Here is a 16282-nt window from a genome sequence, read left to right as displayed (position 1 = left end):
ATAAATGCAAATAGTTTACATTCATTTCCCAGTGTTCTTTCTTTGGGTGTAGCTGCTTCTGTCCATCATTTATCAATTGAAACTGAGTTAGGTCTCTTTGTCAAAGAAAACCACTTCTATCACAATACATCCTCATACAGTATCGTTGTTGAAGTGTATAATGATCTCCTGGTTCTGCTCACTTCATTTAGCATCAGTTCATGTAAGTCTCTCCAAGCCTCTCTGTATTCATCCTGCTGGTCATTTCTTACAGAACAATAATATTCCATAACATTCATATACCACAATTTATCCAGTCATTCTCCAATTGATGGGTATCCATTCAATTTCCAGTTTCTAGACACTACAAACAGGGCTGCCACAAACAGAAAATTCACTTTCAATGGGAAGATGTTCTGAAAACCCTAAGGTCTACTAAAATGATAGTGGAAGTCAAGAGTTTAAATTTGGGTTCTGCCACTTACTAACTTTCTCACCTAATGTAAATCATTTAACTTCTCGAGGCCTCAGCTTCCCCATTTATCAAAGGAGATTTGGATTATTCCAAAGCCAGTTCTACCATTTATGTTTTGGGTTACTCTTGGCTCAAGTAGCTTTTTCTGATTTCTTGCCAGGTATGTTGACCCCTTGGATGCTGCTGTTCTCAGCAGATATTTCTCCAACCTTCTGCTTCAGCAGCAATTAATGGGCAGCTGGTACTCCAACACTTTTGGTAGCTGTTTATGCAGACAGATGGGGGAAGGACAATTGCCCTTCTTCATTCACTGATAGCAATCATATGTGGAGAGAGTTGGACTAGCAAAATATGTTTGCACCCAATTTTGAAAATAGACATTTTTAGGCTTAAATAGTCAACTTTTGTATACTATTATGCTATATTTGGAGCCTGAGATCCCTCATAGCCTTGTAGTCTTGGACAAATCACTTAAAATTTTTTTGGAGATAATCTGGGTTAAGTGACTTATCTATGGTCACACAGCTAATAAGTCTGAAATCAAATTTGAATTCACGTCCTCCTAACTTCAGGATTGGTGTTCTATCTACTGTGCCATTTAGCTGTCTCAAATCATTTTATTTTTATGGTCCTCAGATTTCCCATCTGAAAGGTATTCCTTTCTTGTTTTTTTTCTTCCTCTTTACTTAGTGAACTCACCAGAGGCAACATGGCTTCCTGGATAGATTCAAATCTCAATTTTGTCCCTTACATCTATGTTACCATTACTTAATTTCTGCAGACCTCAGTTCTCCCATCAGATAGCCAATATAATATTTTCCTTATTATTTCTTTTCTTCCCTCTTCTCTAAGCAAGTAACATGACCACTAGGATGGACAACAAAGTAGATAACAACTCTGTCCCATACCATCTATGTAACACTGAAAAGTCATTTAACCACTCTGAGCTTGAATCTCCCTTTCTGTTAAATAAAGAAATTGAACTCAGTGATCTCTAAGCATCTTTTCTGATTAAGCACTTTCTGGTCCTAGATCTATTACCAACACCTATCTCCAAGTACTTGTCAAGCCCATTTGCTGTTCTCTGAACTTAGGGTTCCATCTGCCATCTCACTGCTTTTGAGCAGCCTGCCCTCCCCTCCTGGAACATCCTTCCTCCTCACCTTCACATCTTAGACCCCTTATCTTTCTTCAAAATTCAGTTTAAGTGTCACCTGTTCTCATAGGAAATCCTTCCTGAACTCCATAATCACTAGTGCTCTCTCCCTTCCTCTCCTTCCCCAATTTATCTTTCATTAATCTACATTTATCTACATCTACTCCTCCTACTCAATTCCTAATTTCCAGAATCTCTGCACCTTTTCTCCCTCCTTTTATGTCCAGGACCTAGCACAATGATGTTCACATAGTAGTCACTTAATAAATGAGTTTTTAAATGAATTGAATTATTGATAGTGCCAACTCTAAAGTGTATCTGTTCTCTGTTGAGGTTCATAGGCTTAAAACTATAAGAATGCTGCACTAAGATGATCAGTCTTAATAAAAAAGACAAAAACTATAGTTGAAAGAGACCTGAGTATAATCCCTACCCACATATATAAGTTTCATGACTCTGAGCAAAACATTTAACTTCTCTGAGCCTCAGTTTTCCCATCTGTAAAATTTGGCCTAAAATAACTTACATATCTAGTCAAAGATATTTGGATGGAAGATATTGTGTAAACCTGAATGAGTTATGAAAGTGTGCTATTATTCTAAAATCCATTCCTCTGCTTTCAGAGAGTGTCATGTCTAATCTGTCCATACTAATGAACATCTAAATAAGGAAAATAAATATTTTTTTCTTTGATAAGGAAAGTAGTTAGATGGCTCAGTGGATAGAGTGCCAGATCTGAAGTCAGGAAAAGTCATTATTGTGAATTTCATTCTGGCTTCAAATGCTTTCTAGCTGTATAATCCTAAGCAAGTCGCTAACCTGATTTGCCTACGTTTCCTCATCTGTAAAATGTAAGATCAGCTAGGTGACCCAGTAAACAGAACATCAGACCTGTAGTCAGGAAGACTTAAGTTCAAAACCAGCCTCAGACACTACTGTATGTGACCCTGGGCAAGTCACTAAACTCTGTTTGTAAAATGAGCTGGAGAATGAAATGGCAAATCCCTGTAATATCTCTGCCAAAAGAACCCCAAATGGTGTCACAAAGATTCAGACAAACGAAATGATTGAACAACAAGGGCACTGATAAGAATACTGAGCAAGGCAGATATTGGAATATCCTTCTCTAAAATTGGTTGACACTCTTTCAAGAATTTCGATTTAAATCAAATAACCTATGCATGATCTTTCTAGCTTTGTCATGACAAGACACTAAGAAGGATATGCATATGAACTCCAAGTAAGCTATCAGAATTCTTAAACCGTTTTCTTTCATTATGGAACCATAAGCAAAACTTGACATCTCTCTTGCCATCATTCAATGGGTCTTAAATCAACTAGACTTAGTATACCCTAGCACAATGGAAAATATGACAGATTTAATCAGAGAATCTGCATCAAAATCCCAACTCTGCCAATCACTACTCTGTGTGATCTTGGACAATGACTTAATTTCTCTGGTCCTCAGTGCACACATCTCTAAAGTGAGAGGGGTCAGATTCAATGACCTCCAAAGTTCCTTCCAGTTTTAAATACATAATATTCTGGTACAATCCTAGGTAACTTGCCTCATTCTTTACACAAGTTAGTTTGCTTTGAGACGTTGGCTATCTGGAACAATGATTATATAGGAAATCATTAAGAATAAAGCAAAGTGGAATGTTAACCTTGTCTGGGCTTCCTCAACTAAAATTCAACATGAATCTTCTTTTGCCTAGAGTAGAACAAAAGAAGCAGATAATGTGCAGACTCAATCTGTCAGAGAAAATTGTAGACACTCATTTTCACTGAACAACATTCATTAGAGGGACATCATGGGAGACCATTACCAGTGCAATTCTTCTTCCATACCAAACAGATTGTATGTAGACCTATTCATAGGGGGAAAGGGCCCTGGCCATATATCCTAGATATTCCCAGGGCAGAACAAAAACAAAAGGCCACACGCTGTCTTATGCCACAAGCTTCACTTTCAGAGTAACTGAAAAGCTTAATTTCCATGGTTTATACTCTGCTGATATCTCTGGACTTTTAAATAGCAGATAGAAAATAAAGAGATGTTGTTATGATGGATATGTTTTCCCATAGAAAAACTGGGTAGAAATGACCATTTCATTTCTCAGAAAGGAAACAGCATAGTAAAATATATAGGTAAAACAAAGAAGAAGGGAAAGCTATCCTTTTCTTTTCCCTCTTAGGATTATAAATCAGGGAGCCTTAACCTGACCTCCAGCATCTTGTTCTAAGAAAACTGGGACAGGAAAAAGAATCTGAGAGATAATAACCTTGACTATACTACATTAAATTAGTAGGTTAAATTAGCAACAAAGTGATATGCTGTACTACTTAGAGGGTAATCAATTATCTCAAAATTTGGGAATTAGAATGGGCTTCCTTCAATAAATTTGAATTTCATCATTTATTGCCATTTTATAGATTGGAATACTGAAATCTCCAGTAGTGAAATGTCTTGCTGCAGGTCAAATTTAAAATGCTCTAATTGGTCTAAAGGGCAACAGTGAAAACACCAGGCTAAGGAAAGCAGGCACCAAGTAGTAGATATTCTAAGGAGCAAAATTTTGTTTTGAAGAACAAGAGACATAACACCAGGAAGAAATGAAATGACAGTTATGAGAATTAGGGCAAAACACTAAATATCACCCTCATGTCCAATTGGGACAATAATCAAGAGTGACTTAAGCCACTTAGGAAAAAGGGTTCAACATTGGTTGAGAACCCAAAAAAGGTTTTGTTTCAGGCGGGATGGTCACATCCAATCCCAAATATTTTGTAAAGCAGAATCAACCACTGACCCTTCTATATCTGACCCTTCTATATTCAGTCAAATCATGTGTTATTCCTCTGCCTGACATAAAGGGATGTGACAGTACATCTTAAACTGATGTTTTCCCCTAAGCCAAGGGTGCACGCTCTCATTTAAGCATCCAGTAATGAGTTAAATGGCCCATGACTTAGTAATTGACATAATAACCTGCAGGAGGCAAGTATTATGGCTTTTTTTTTTAACTGAAATCCTAGGTTCTTCTAAGTCTGCTCCAGAGAAGGACATTCATATCAGAATTTTAAAATTTCCAGTAAACAAACTGCCTGATTTCAAAAAAAAACAAAACAAAACAAAACAAAACTAAGGTCTTGGATGTCATAAAGGATCATAGATCCAGAGCTGTAAGAGATCTCACAAGCTATCTAAATTAATATACTCATTTTACAGATGAGGAAACTGAGACTTAAAGACTAGATGATTTGCACAGGGCAAATATAGATAGTATCAGAGGGGAGATTTGAACTCAGGTCCTCTGACTCTGATGCCAGGGTTTATTCTGCCATACCATTCCATCTAAATTACACATTTTCTAGATGATGAATGCAGGAATGAATCTGATAATTTTTTTTCTTTCTTTCTTTTTTTTTTTTTTTTTTTTGCTGAGGCAATCATGATTAAACAACATTCCCGGGATTAAACAATTAGGAAGTGTTAAGTGGTTGAAGCTGGATTTGAACTCAGGTCCTCCTGACTTCAGGGCTGGTACTCTATCTATTATGCCATCTAGCTGCCCCTAAATTTTTTCTATAGGAAACTTCTCTTTGCAAAAAAAAAAAAAAATAATAAAATAAAATAAAAATAAATCTCAGCCTCCACAAAAGAACTCAGATAAAGATTCAGGAGAAAAAACAAAAAAAAAACAGGAATTAATTTCTACTATCATGACTAGAGAGAATCTACAGAAGAAGAAGGAGCCTGACATGTGGCACCTCTTGGTGCTTGAAGAGAGAGGGTACAAGAATGAAAACTCTCTCTCATCCTACTTCCTCTCACTCTGTGTGCTGCTTGTGCCACATTCTCATATTATACGAATAGAGAAGATACATACATATTTTTGCAACTCCTAGTTCTTTAATGAGAACAATACATAAAATCATCTCCATTTTTTTTTCTTTTTTTTTCCTATATAATGTGATATGACTTAGAATGGGAAAAATGTAGCCTCAAAGTGTGTTAGCTGTGTGACTGTAAATAAATCAGTTATCAAAATGGAGCTACTAAGAGCACCTATCTCTCTGGATTGTTGTAAAGATAAAATGAGATAATATTTATAAAACATTATCTAATCCTCAAGATGCTAAATCACCAAAGCACAGAATTTTAGAGTTGGTAGACCTTGATGGATCTGATGAAATTACTGAAAGAATCCCTACTCCAAGTGTTCATCCAATTTGAAGATCCCCAGTGATGAGAAGCCCATTGGTCTCCTGGAATATAATATTCCTCTTTGAAATGTCCCTTGTTGTAAGGAAATATAATAGATCAATATCAGCTACACATCATCTTGCTACTCATTCCAACCATGTTCCCTCATACAAGGGAGTATTTTCTGTTTGCCAGAACATGTCCAGAGGGTATGACAAATGGAGGAAACAGAATCTGGGCCCTCTGAAAATTCAATGGTACATTTTCATTGTCTAATCTTTCTCCTGTGGTTTTTATATCTACAGCAACTATCTGGACAAGAAAAAATGAAGCTCCAAATTATGGCTTTTATATTTCCAGTTACCCCTAAATCCCCAACTAAAGATTAAAGGATTTCAGTGTACTCTCCCACCTCATGGCAAGTTCCCATACTGCATCAGAAAATTCAAAGAGAAAAATTCCATTCCCTTAGCACACTGACTAATCAGGTCTCAGGTGATGAGTGATCTTGTGGTGAGCCACAGACATGTCATCATAAATACTCATTTTTATGATAAAGCCCCAAACAACTCTAAAAAGCCAGGAAGTTGTTAAGTATAAATACTCCAATTCCTCTAGCCTCTCTACTAACAGAAAGAACAAATTTCCTGTTTCAGTTTCTGTTTTCTTCAGCTTTCTTCTCAGTACCATTCCCGAGCATCTAGACCAAAGTGAAGAATAAGGGAGCCATAGATTCAAGCAGCAACCACATTAATGGCAAGAAACTGTCAAGTAGCAACAATAGTTCCCATTGTTAGAATGTTGTAAAGATTACAAAGTACTTTCCTTGTGTGGTAAGGTCTGAAGCTCTGGGAGATTAAGACCTGGCCATAGTCACACTGTAAATGTATCACAACTGGATATACTGGCTTCAAAGTCAGTGAACTCTCTGCAAAGAAGTATCCTGGCAAAGAAGACTATTGATAACTAGATACAAAAGTATCTTCTCCTGACCTTTCCTGGGGCAAGTATGTGATACAGTGGATAGAATACCAAGTTTATAGTCAGACAGACTCATCTTCCCAAATTCAAATCCAGCCTCAAATACTTCCTAGCTGTGTGACCCTGGACAAACTACTTGACCCTGTTTGTCTTAGTTTCCTCATCTGTAAAATGAGCTGGAGAAAGAAATGGCAAACCACTCCAATATCTTTATCAAGGAAACCCCAAATGGGGTCACAAAAAATAAGACACTATTGAAAAATGACTGAATAACAAAGACCTTCCCTAACAATTTAATTTACACGACATTATTCAGAATGAATAACAATAGCCAAGATTTATATATCATTATATTTTAATATATATAAGCTATATATATAGGTTGCTATAGATACATAGGTTACTATATAAATATGTATGTGTGTGTAGATATATATACATATATATGTGTATATATATATATATATTTGTTATTATATGCTAAGTACTGTGTAATATCTTTTATCATTATTATATCATTGATCCTCACAACCACCCTGGGAAATGAGGTGCTATTATTATCCCCATTTTATGGTTGAAGAAACTGAGGTAAAATGCAGGTAAATGAATTCTCCAGGGTCATACAGCTAGTAAGTGAAAAGTTTATTTGAACTCAGGTCTTCCTAATTCCAGACTTGGCACTGTATCCACTGCGCCACCTAGCTGCTGCAATAATTAGATAGAGGGCTACCATCTAACCCTGTACCAAAGATTCCAAAATCCTAACACATCTTCAGTACCCACTATAGGGTACAAAATAAGTTTGTGCTCATTTGATCCTAGCTTCAGTTTCTACTTGAACTAATTAGCTTTATTTAAATCCATGTAGCTAAGAATTAACTCCTTACTCCCACCCATAGCCATCCACCAAATGCAAAGTTCTAATCCCCTGGCAAACTGGTTGAAAATAAAATATACATTATTCATTCTAAAGCCATCACTACTACTGAAAAACAGCTCAGAGAATTGCAGATGGTAGTTATTAAGCATATGAAGAGTTGTGCATAATAGCAATGATAGAACTCAAAAATTCACTACATTTGACATGACAGCCTCTCAAAGGAACCAGCAAGTAAGGTCCTAAGGATAAGAAAGGTGAGTTCCACTTTTTTATAGCCACTTGTATTTCTTTGGTTGATCTCTTTCAATATTTTCCTAATGTTGGTATCCCCAACACAGCACAAATCTTGGTTTATAACTTTAAAATATTTCACAGAATCCTGGGATCCGAGTTGAGACGTGGCATAGTATAGACACAGAGAATGGAAGTTAAAGTCAAGAAACCTAAGTTTGGGAGGGAGAAAAATTTGGAATGCAAGGTTTTGCAAGGATGAGTGTTGGTAACTATCTTTGTATGTATTTAGATAAATAGATATTTTAAATTTTTTTTAAGAAACCTGAATTTGAATCCAACCTCTTACAATTCACAAGCCATATAATCTTGGGCTTGACTTCTGTAGGCCTCAGTGTCCTTATCTATACAATGAGGAGCATGGTTAGATGATCTCTAAGCCCTTGTCCAGCTTTGAACTTCTGTAATACTCAACCTGAGCTTTTGTCCAACTTGACCTAACTTCTGCCAGATACGTAAATCACTTCTTACATTTAAAGAGATCTATTTTTAGGTTTTGTTTTTGTTAACACAGGCATGTCCTTGGATTGTTCAAACAGAGAAATGTTTTAAAATTACTTCTCAAAACTAAACTATCAACATGAGTTGCCTAAATAAATTCTTCATAGCTAAGCAATCTCAAGCTATGGGTATAATGCCATACTTATCTAATAGTTTAAAATATCTCAGATATGTGATTGTCTTCTCCAGGCTCTACTTGTAACTTTCTCCATCATGTTATTGTAGCTTTCCCAGCACCATCCAAAAGCTCACTCTACCTACTTTAGCCCTTTATTCTGATTGGTCCATTCCTCAAAAAAATCTCCATCTTAAGGAGAGTGCACAGACCAGTCACATTTTCATTCCTCTCCAGGCTCCACTTCAGTATCTAGATTTTCTCCACAAAGCTTCCCCTTCCACTCCTTTTCACATTCCTTTTGTTTTATCTTATACCACTAGAATGGAAACTCATTAAGGAAAGAGAAATTTTTTCTGCTTTTACTTGTATCCACAACTCTTAGTACTTAACTTAGTACCATCACCTAGTCCATATTAAATATCTTAATGAATAAAATACAGCTCTCAGCAGTCAAAATGTTGTAAGGTTTATATACTTTTTATGAGTTACATGTATTTTACTCATGGAAAATCTCAGGCAAAATAATGAATAACTGAATAATGAATAACTGAATAATTATTCAGACATTATTGACTCTTTTTAAAAACAATTCTTACTATGTAGGTGATCTTGCTTCCCTGTTCTCAACAAAGTAGAAGCAGAAAATTGTAGGTATAAGAGGGAGTGCTAAAGGACAGAGGGACAAAAAGGAATGTGACAGAAGAATTATAAAAAGCACATATAAGAATGACAGAAGCAATTTAGGGTCATTTAAGTGTAGAGGCAAATATCCCAGGAGCTACCAATAGCTCCCAAAGCCAGCACTATTAGGGGGCAGTATGAAAATAGATGCTACATGAGTCAATTGTGTGATTTGGTAACAAAAAACAAGAAGGTTGAGGGGAGAGTTTATTAATAGAAGTATTAAGAGAAGTCTAGTATGAACAATTAGGGGTGTGATCATCTTGCTATGATACACGCTAGCCAAATCATATCTGAAATATTGTGTTCATTTTAAGGGACCACATTTTAGCAGATCAAGGCAGATCAAGATAAAACCATACTAAGGTCTGGTTAAAGGAAAACTGGAGATATTTAGCCTGGAGAAGAAAAGACTTTAGAAAGATTATAATCCCAACATTCAAATACTTAAAAGGCTGCCATATTGATAAAGAATTGAGTACGTTCTGCTTAGCTACAGAGGTCAGAATGGGACCAACCAATAAAAATTATAGGGTAGTAGATTTTCACTTGAAAATGGAAATTTTTTCCAAAAATTATAGGTGTTATTTTCAAAAATAAATTTTCCATCATCAAATAGAATAAGTACTAATGCTACAAGTTGGGACTGGACAAAAAATCCTTTTGACTCAAGAGTCTGCAGTTCTATGTTCATATGAGGATAGAAATATTTCCCTCAGAAATTTTTTTTCTTATTTGGCACATTTAAAAGATTAGAATTTTATTATCTAGAAAATTCATACCACCATAATATCTCAGAATTAGGAGAGAATTCAAAAGCCATTTAATTTAAATGTTACAAGAACAAGGCTCTCCCTGAAGCAGTGGAATTAAACTCAAATGGAAATAGATCCCTGCAGAAACATATTGACTTAGAAAATCTCACATTAATATTATCTATGTTGTATTGTGTTTTTATTTCAATCTGATTCTGCTGCAGCATTCAGAGTTTTACTGGAGGGATATAAGTTTAACACTCCCATATCATATTCAACAAATGGTCATGCAGCCTTTGCTTAAAGACCTCCACTGATAGAAGAACCCACTATATCCTAAAGCAGTCCATTCCAATTTGGGATTGTGCCAACTATTGGGAATTTTTCTTACATTAATCTTAAACTACTGTAACTTCTACTCATGATTATTCCAGTCTGCTGAGGACAAGTAAACCAAGACTAACCCCTTCAAAGTTTTGAAAATAGACATTATGTGTCCTCCAAAAAATAAACCTTTTCCATTTCTTCAGCTTGTCCTCATATGACATAAACATGGGAGCTCTTGGAGTCATATATAAAGTACTTTTCATCCTTACAATTATGTGTAAATAGGAGCAATTATAGTGGAAGTAGTTGTGGTTATAGTAGTAGTATTAGTAGTAGTGGAAATAATATTAGTAGTAATAGTGATAGTAATGATAGTAGCAGTAGTCATTGGTGGTGATAGTGGTGGTGGTGACAACAGCATATTTTTTATGCTACCATTTAAAAAAATTATCCTTTTCCCCCATGGAATTGACATAAAAAAGATTCAGGGGCAACTATTATCCTACTGCTATTCTGTTATATTTCATTTCCGAGAACTATTACACATTTAGTTAAAAAGAACTGGATTCTTGTAATTGAATAAAAATATTAGGATGGAAGGTCATCTTCAATAGCTTACTCAGTGTAACTTCAATAGAAGATAGCACAACCAGAATCACCATCCTGTCCCCACAAAATTTTTATTTCTTCTACTATGTCTCTATATTTTGCAAGCTTCTCATTCCATACAGCTTTGAAATTATGCTTATGCAATCAAATTACATCTATTCAAAATGTTCTTAAGGCTTTTATACATTATGATAGGTCTAAATGATTATTGATAAAAATTCAGTCTTTGATAATACTTTAGTTTTAGGATTCTATTGGTTGAGAAGCAAAGAATATTTTAAGGTCTATATTTATAATATGGGGATGTTTCATCTATCATGACATAAAAGATGCTATATATTTAACATACATATAACATATAATAACCCCAAGCACGAGGTCATGTCATGTATATATTCAAAAGATGCTAAATTTTTACAGCCATCAGTGTTAAGTGTATCTATATTGTTTCTTTGTGTTGATCATTATCACACTCCTTTAGATATTCATCAGTTTATCAATGTCCACGGGTGGTACCCATAACTGAATGGCCTTGTGGTCTCCCTAGATCATATTAGAACAAGATAGATGATCACTTCCCAATGAGATTTACATCTCATTGATTCAACTCAATGTTCTAGCCTGTTGAGATATTAGATCTTTAGATCTTGATTCTATTATCTAGCATGGTAACTATACCTCCTAGTTTTATGTCATCTAGAATCTGATAAGCATACCATCTATGTTTCTACCCAGATATTGATTTTTTAAATGGCACATTGCACAAGGCTAAGCATAAATTCACTGGAGATATTTCACAGGAGGCCTCCTTCAACATAGATATCAAACCATTAATGACAATACTTTGAATCTGGCTATTTAACTAGTTCCAAATCTGCTTTACTGAACTATGTTCTAGCCTATATATGTCCATCTTTCCCACAAGAATAGCATAGGAGACTCTGACCTTTCTTCTGCTCCTTAAACAGAGTACTCCATCTTTCCACTATGCATCTTCACTACTGTCTTTCATGCCTGGGACTTTCTCCCTCCCCATGCCCACCTCCTGGTCTCCTTTAAGATTCAATTAAAATACCATCTTCTGCAAGAAACTTTTCTGGGTCTCTCTTAACACTGATACTTTATATCTGATATTATCCGCAATTTATCCTGCATATATCTTGCTTGTACATTGTATAATTGTCTGCATATTGTCTCTCCCATTTCAATGTAAGCTTCATGAGAACAAAGGCTTTTTTTTTTAACCTTTCTTGATATCCTTAGTACTTATCATAGTGCCTGACACTTAAAAGATACTTAACAAATGCTTGTTGATTAACCTAAGACTCACTGTTCTACAGGTTTCTAAAGCTTCTCATAATCATATAATACATGCGTATTTTGCTGGCATGAGATTTAGCAATAGCTTTTGTTAATCCATAATCAAATGACACAGAAAAAAATAAATATTTAATGCCCCCATTTCTCTGCATGCGTGGTTGTTTCTGTTTCCCCTTAAATCTATAGGGTTAAGAGAGGATAGCAAATTTCCACATAATTAAAAATCAGGTGAAGAGAGAACAGCACCCAAAAATCTATGGCCTAGTCTCCATTTCTAATTCAGTTAAATTCCACAGTTATCAACTGGGCACCTACTATGTCCCTAGGACAACATAAGTCACATCATACAATATCCCTATTTATGCTACAATTGTTCCTCCAGGAAATAAAACTCTTCTACCTACAAGTAATGTCTTATTCATTCCATCAGCCCATTTTGTAGAAGCATGTGACATGAAATCTTCATATCCCATCTTTGAATTTACAAAAATCAAATGTGGAGTCTCTATTGGAGAGGGAGCAATAAAAACTTTTAAAAACCACTCCTTTTTATTCTATTCTCAGATAGAGAAGTAAATAGACTCTGTTCTTTAGGATTAAGAGTCCTTCAATAGATAGTAAGGAGTAAAATATGTATCCATTTTCAGTATCAATCCAAGATGTCTACTCAAACATTAAATTGTGCATTATCTATAATAAGTATGTTGAGTAAGTATGCAGATCTGGATACATCATGCATTGTTTAGCCATGAACTGTTTTACCCAGATTCCATTTCTACAGGTCTGAAGAATTTCAAATACTTGCAGAGTGTCTGCCTAACAGACTGACATATGTATTTTTAAAATAGCCTTGAAATTCATTCCATCCAACACAGCCAATAGATTCAAACACCAGAGCAGTCTGGAAAAGGAAGAATGATCCTGTCTTACATTTCAAAAGTAGTCAGTGAATTGGTTTGTTTTGAGAACATACTACCTCCTGGATACTAAATTAAAACACACAATTAGATTTCCATTAAGTTACAGCAAATTCTGCTGAATTGATCTAAACCCCCTACATTCCTATATGACATCATGCTTTAAAGGCTCAGCCTGAACATAAATACTTAATGTAATAAATACAGTCTGAAATATTTGATCTACTTGGCAGTTTAATTGATCTACTACAGAGACTGACAGGAAAAATTAAATTAGCTCTGTCTTATCTCTGCCCATAGCACATTTTAATTGCAAAGGCACTTCAACCACAATTTTGGTTACAAATAGAACTCTTTTGCATGGTTATCATGTCTTAATGTTCAGATAAAATGGAAGAGAACAGATAAGTGAGGATGCATGCACTGAATTATTTGATTTTTAGTTTGTTTTTTTCTTTTTAGCTTAAGAAGTTTTCTTTTTCTTTTTTTTTTTAATATATTAATATCTCTCTCTGGGTCACAACCCCAACTCTTCTTCATTTCACAGAAAGCAGTGTTTGGATAGGAATACTCAAAAAAGCCCAAAATATTTTCAGTCACAGATTTTGAGATGCAATGATAAAAATTAACTCGATTTTCCAATAAGCAAAGGCCAAACAAAGCCACTTCTATCTATCCGTCAGCCAATTTGTCAGTTTTTTTTTTCTCTCCTTTTTAGGAGCAAGATTTTATCTGGTCAACACCCTAGCAACTGGTTGCAAGATGAAGTATTTGGGTCAATCAGCCAGAAATATAGTCAGCACAATGCCAGAATGCCAAAAAAACATTTACTGGATTGACCAGGAATGTTATTATCTGCCCAGCTCATGTGTACATAAACATGCTTTTACAGAATAGATAATTGCTTTTAAAAACAAATGCCAATTGTATACAACATAATCTTATACTAGAAGAGTTAGGTTGTAAAGGTTCTACACAGTTCCATCTTTAGATATCTTATCTAAGTAATATTTAGTTACAGTCAATAGAAAGGACATTGACATCCAGAGGGACAGAGTGTTTCTCTGGCAATAACAGAACATTCTTATCAGTTTGACAGGTCAGATATATTACAATTAGATCTCATCAAGCCATCTACAAGCTGCAACATTCTCTACCTAAACTCAGCTCTCTCAAAAATAGAGATCCTTCCCTATATCTGAATATATACAAGAAATCTGCCAGACTCAGCTCCATACATTCCAGTGACCCATTGATTAGTAAGAAGGACAAATATATCCCTGCCCATACAAAATGGCTTATGGAGAGGGAAATGGGATTTTAAAAGCTGAATAATCCCACTCAGTTTCCTGTAAAGATTTCTATAAATGGGATAACTAGAAGTAGAAGTAGGGATAATTGTGGAAAGATCCTGGATTCCAGTCCTGCCTCAGTTGCTTTGAACAAGTCACTTCAGTTCTTCCTGGGCTGGTGTCCTCTTCTATAAAATAGCCAATGGATGGATAGAAGATATCCTGGATAACTGTTATGTTTCGTTCTAGTTCTGACATGTTAGGAGCTTCAGTTCTTTTATCATATATACAGAAGACGCCACTATTATCAGTAAGACATGAGCTTCAGATGGTTTGGGACTGGAATAGATTTGTATCAATCTAACTATAACCTCCTGGTGACAACTGAGCTCACAAACTTAATCTACTCAGCATTTCATTACCTTTCTGACTTCCAACCAACTGAGCCAACTGGCCCCATAGAAATCTATGGACCTATTTATCCAAACAATGATCATCTGTACTACTACTGAATAATAATGATAATAATAAAAATAATAGCTATCATTTATATAGCGCTTATTATGTACCAGACACTGCATAAGTGTTTTACAATTATTATCTCATTTAATCCTCACAATAACCCTGGGAGCTAAATACTATCATTACTCCCCATTTTATAAATGAGAAAATGGAGATGAACCAGTTAAATGACTTGTCTAGAATCACACAACAACTAAGTGTCTCAGGGAAGATTTGAATTGAGGTCTTCCTGTCTCCAGACCTGAAGCTCTATCCACTGAGTCATCTAGCAACCTTTATAACCTACTTGGATATCTTTGAAGGCAAAATTGTCACTTAGGCAGCTAGGTAGCTCAAGCCCTAGAGCTTGAGTCAGGAAAACTACGGGGTCAAATCTCACCTCAAACACTTGAATGCTGTGTAACTCTGAGTATGGCATTTAACTTCTATCTGCCTCAGTTTCTTCAGCTGTTAAATGGGGACTTATAATTGCACCTACATACATATATATATATATATATATATATATACACACACATATAAAATAAAAGGGAAAAAAGAGATATACAAATAATAAATATAAGAATAAAAGGAGATAATATTCATAGTGTTTTATGAATCTTAAAGTACTATATAAGTGCTATTATTGTTGTTGTTGCTATTATTATTATTATTATTATTATTATTATTATTATTAGGAGCTCTACAGTCATATTCATAGATTGCAAGCTGAAAAAGACTGTAAAGGCCAGCTATTTTAATATCTTCATTTTACAGATGGAGAAACTGAGGACAAGAGAGTTTACATGACTTGTCCAGAGTTACACAGATATTGTGGCAAGTCTTTTAATCCCCAAATTCATCACTCTTTCCCACCAAACTGCACCATACAAGGGGGAGTATGTTGACTTTGTATGTTTAAGATTCAGTTGTGCCCTTGAAAGTCTGAAAACTGCTTCAGAAAGAAAAAAGTTGATATTCTATGGAAGAGGCAACAAAATAAGGAGATATGCCTCACTTCTAATCCAGATTAAGAAAACCAAACCGACTTCCTTATCCTTCCCGATCTTATGCAGGTCTCCACCATCCACTGAAAGTTCTCTCTAACCAACAATTTCTAAGACCCGTTGATTGCTGAATATAATACCCTTTCTCAGAAGGATTTACCTTTCATCTTTCTGTAGCTTTTAACATTTTGATAATCCCTTTTACATCCTTCTTTCCTTTCCTCAGAATCCTTTATTGAATCATTATTGATGTCCTCTGTTCTAGCCCCTCTACACTCTCTC

At 35.2% G+C, this 16282-nt stretch overlaps 1 protein-coding gene across 2 annotated transcripts in view; it reads right to left on the bottom strand.

The window, feature by feature from the left end:
• Nucleotides 1-16282, bottom strand: part of DRGX (dorsal root ganglia homeobox) — a 45732-nt gene that overhangs the window by 2967 nt on the left and 26483 nt on the right. The window lies entirely within an intron of this gene.

This window comes from Antechinus flavipes, chromosome 2 (assembly GCF_016432865.1).
Source record: "Antechinus flavipes isolate AdamAnt ecotype Samford, QLD, Australia chromosome 2, AdamAnt_v2, whole genome shotgun sequence".
In the NCBI taxonomy this organism is placed as follows: Eukaryota; Metazoa; Chordata; class Mammalia; order Dasyuromorphia; family Dasyuridae; genus Antechinus; species Antechinus flavipes.
This window is presented reverse-complemented; position numbering and strand designations above follow the sequence as displayed.